Below are 4,102 nucleotides of genomic sequence, written 5' to 3'. Positions count from 1 at the left end.
GCACAATAGGACATCACCAATAATAAAACATGCAACTCAAACCAATCATAGCAATTCATCAATCACCGATAGGACAATGGAAATCTACTCAGACATCATAAGATGGCAACACATCATTGGATAATAATATGAAGCATAAAGTACCATGTTCAAGTAGAGGGTACAATGGGTTGCAGGAGAGTAGACCGCTGTAGATAGAAGGGGGAAGGTGATGGAGATGTTGGTGAAGATGGCGGAGGTGTTGGTGAAGATCGCGGTGATGATGATGGCCCCCGGTGGCGTTCCGGCGCCACCGGAAGCAAGGGGGAGAGATCCCCCCTTCTTCTTTTCTTCCTTGACCTTCTCCCTAGATGGGAGAAGGGTTTCCCCTCTGGTCCTTGGCTCCCATGGATTGGGAGGGGCGAGAGCCCCTCCGAGATTGGAGCTATCTCTCTGTTTCTGCGTTCTCTGATTCTACCCCTTCACAGTTTCCTTTATATCTGGAGATCCGTAACTCCGATTGGGGTGAATCTTTCTCCCATATCTTTCTCATAAAATTTTCTTTCTTGCGCCAGAAGAAGAGCATCAACCGCCTTACGGGTGGACCACGAGGGCCAGGGGTGCGCCTCGGGGGTAGGGCGTTCCCCCCTACCTTGTGACCACCTCGGATACCGTTTCGCGTTGATTTTACTTCCCAAAAATCATAAATATTCCAAAAAAAATCTCCGTCCGTTTTTATCCCGTTTGGACTCCGTTTGATATTGGGTTTCTGCGAAACAAAAAACATGCAACAGACATGAACTGGTACTGGGCACTGGATCAATATGTTAGTCCCAAAAATAATATAAAAAGTTGGCAAAAAGTATATTAAAGTGAATAATATTGGCATGGAACAATCAAAAATTATAGATACGACGGAGACGTATCAGCATCCCCAAGCTTAATTCCTGCTCGTCCTCGAGTAGGTAAATGATAAAAAAGAATAATTTTTCATGTGGAATGCTACCTAGCATAATCTTGATCATAAGTCTAATCATGGCATGAATATTAAGACACGAGTGATTCAAAGCAATATTCTATCTTTTGACATAAAGACAATAATACTTTGAGCATACCAATAAAGCAATCATGTCTTTTCAAAACAACAAGGCAAAAGCAAGCTTATCCCTACAAAATCATACAGTTTGGCCATGCTTCATTTTTGTCACAGAAAATGCCCTCGTCATGCACAACCCTGATGACAAGCCGAGCAATTGGTTCATACTTTTTAACGCGCTTCAGCTTTTTCAACCCTCACGCAATACATGAGCGCAAGCCATGGATACAGTACTATAGGTGGAATAGAATATAATGATGGAGGTTAGGTGGAGAAGACAAAAAAGGAGAAAGTCTCGCATTGACGCGGCTAATCAACGGGCTATGGAGATGCCCATCAATTGATGTCAATGCGAGGAGTAGGGATTGCCATGCAACAGATGCACTAAGAGCTATAAGTGTATGAAAGCTCAACAAAATAAACTAAGTGGGTGTGCATCCAACTTGCTTGCTCATGAATACCTAGGGCATTTGAGGAAGCCCATCGTTGGAATATACAAGCCAAGTTGTATAATGAAAAATTCCCACTAATATATGAAAGTGACAACATAGGAGACAATCTATATGAAGAACATGGGGCTACTTTAAAGCACAAGATATGAGACTCACTACATGAAGAACATGGTGCTACTTTGAAGCACAAGTGTGGAAAAAGAGATAGTAACATTGCCCCTTCTCTCTTTTTCTCTCATTTTTTTGTTTTTTGGGCCTTCTCTTTTTTTGGCCTTTCTCTTTTTTTGTATTATATTTTTTTCTTCGCCCGACTTGTGGGGGAATCATGGTCTCCATCATCCTTTCCTCACTGGGGCAATGCTCTAATAATGATGATCATCACACTTTTATTTACTTACAACTCAATATTACAACTCGATATCTAGAACAAAGATATGACTCTATATGAATGCCTCCGGCGGTATACCGGGATGTGCAATGATCTAGCATAGCAATGACATCAAAAAACGGACAAGCCATGAAAACATCATGCTAGCTATCTTACGATCATGCAAAGCAATATGACAATAAATGTTCAAGTCATGTATATGATGATGATGGAAGTTGCATGGCAATATATCTCGGAATGGCTATGGAAATGCCATGATAGGTAGGTATGATGGCTGTTTTGAGGAAGATATAATGAGGCTTATGTGTGATAGAGCGTATCGTATCACGGGGTTTGGATGCACTGGCGATGTCTGCACCAACTCTCGAGGTGAGAAAGGGCAATGCACGGTACCGAAGAGGCTAGCAATGATGGAAAGGTAAAAGTGCGTATAATCCATGGACTCACATTAGTCATAAAGAACTCATATACTTATTGCAAGAATTTATTAGCCCTCGAAGCAAAGTACTACTATGGATGCCCCTAGGGGGATAGATTGGTAGGAAAAGACCATCGCTCGTCCCCGACCGCCACTCATAAGGAAGACAATCAAAGAAACACCCCATGCTTCAAATTTTTCACACAACGGTTACCATACGTGCATGCTACGGGACTTGCAAACCTCAACACAAGTGTCTCTACAATCCACAACCACCCACTAGCATAACTCTAATATCACCATCTTTATATCGCAAAACTATTGCAAGCAATCAAACATATCATATTCAGCGATCTACAAGTTTATGTAGGATTTCATGACTAACCATGTGAATGACCAATTCCTGTCATCTCTCTAAATAGATATAAGTGAAGCAAGAGAGTTTAATTCTTTCTACAAAATATATTCCCACGCTCTAACAAGTATAAGTGAAGCAAAAGAGCATTCTACAAATGGCGGTTTTCTATGTAAAGAGAAACAGGCAATCCAAACTTCAAATGATATAAGTGAAGCACATGAAGCATTCTATAAAGCCATACTCAAAAGATTTAAGTGAAGTGCAATGAGCATTCTATAAATCAACCAAGAACTATCTCATACCAGCATGGTGCATAAAAGAAAAGTGAAAACTAAATGCAAAAGACGCTCCAAGACTTGCACATAATGCATGAACGGAACGAATCCGAAACATACCGATACTTGTTGAAGAAAGAGGGGATGCCTCCCCAGCATCCCCAAGCTTAGACGCTTCAGTCTCCTAATATTTACTTGGGGTGCCTCGGGCATCCCCAAGCTTGAGCTCTTGCCTCCCTTCCTTCTTCTCATATCGAAACATCCTCGATTAGACACTACATCCACAGAAAACTTCAACAGAAAACTCGGTAAGATCCGTTAGTATAATAAAGCAAATCACCACTCTAAGTACTGTTGCAAACCAATTCATATTTTGTTTTTGCATTGTATCTACTGTAATATAACTTTTCCATGGCTTAATCCACTGATATAAATTGATAGATTCATCAAAACAAGCAAACTATGCATCAAAAACAGAATCTGTCAAAAACAGAACAGTCTGTAGTAATCTGAACATCCACCATACTTCTGGTACCCCAAAAATTCTACCAAAATTAGGAAACATAAACATGTTGTATAGAAAGACAGTGCAAAAGGAATCAGGACCAATTGACGTTCCAGTTAAAAATGTAAAATCACGCACTACAGCCAAAGTTTCTGTCCTGCACCGTACAAACCAACAAGAATTGTAAGCATCCTAAAGGCAAACCGTGGCACATTATTTTTATAATACAATAGAATTATACAAGGGGATAATTATTTTTGTTGAAAAGTTTCTGTAATCAAGATTCACAAAGTTTCCGTGAGCATGAACAAAGTTCAAGGAGCTCTCCCACTTCAACAATGCTTGTCTTTCTTACTTTCACTTTCCTTTTTGAAAAGTTTTTAGGTTCCCCTCTTTATTTTTTTAAACTATATGAAAGCACTCAACAGAAATAAATGACTCTCTAAAACTTCCGGGTTGTCTCCCTGGCAGCGCTTTCTTTAAAGCCATTAAGCTAGGCATTTGGTGCTCAAGTAATGAATCCACCCGGATCCCAAGGTATATCAAAGCCAATTTTAATTAAAAATGATTTGTAATTTAGTAGTGAGCACAAAGTAACATATAACAAGCAATGACGAAGTCTAACTCTCTT

Source organism: Triticum aestivum, chromosome 6B (genome assembly GCF_018294505.1).
Source record: "Triticum aestivum cultivar Chinese Spring chromosome 6B, IWGSC CS RefSeq v2.1, whole genome shotgun sequence".
In the NCBI taxonomy this organism is placed as follows: Eukaryota; Viridiplantae; Streptophyta; class Magnoliopsida; order Poales; family Poaceae; genus Triticum; species Triticum aestivum.
This window is presented reverse-complemented; position numbering follows the sequence as displayed.